The following is a 365-nucleotide window of genomic DNA, read 5'->3' on the forward strand; positions in this document are numbered from 1 at the left end:
TGGCTGCTCACCAAGGTGACACCAAGGTAACTCTATGACAGAATCACAGTATTCAGTGAAAGGGAACAGAAGACACATTGAAAGTAATTTCCCTATGGGCAAGAAGTTAGTCGACTTTATGGACTATGGACATGGTGTTAAAGAAGAAAGTTTAAATCACAGGTGGCTTGATAAAGACTTAATGGTTACTAGGCATTTAAAGCTATAATGAATCTTGCTTTAGACAAATCCTACAGCTGTATGTACTTAAGACAAGTGAAGTCATGTGATTTATAGACTTCTACTTCTGTGCACTCTTGCAGTGAATTTTTAAGCTGTAGTCTCAGATTCTTGCAATTGGTTAGTACATGACAAAATATTCTAAT

Source organism: Trichechus manatus, unplaced genomic scaffold (genome assembly GCF_000243295.1).
Source record: "Trichechus manatus latirostris isolate Lorelei unplaced genomic scaffold, TriManLat1.0 scaffold00041, whole genome shotgun sequence".
Lineage (NCBI taxonomy): Eukaryota > Metazoa > Chordata > Mammalia > Sirenia > Trichechidae > Trichechus > Trichechus manatus.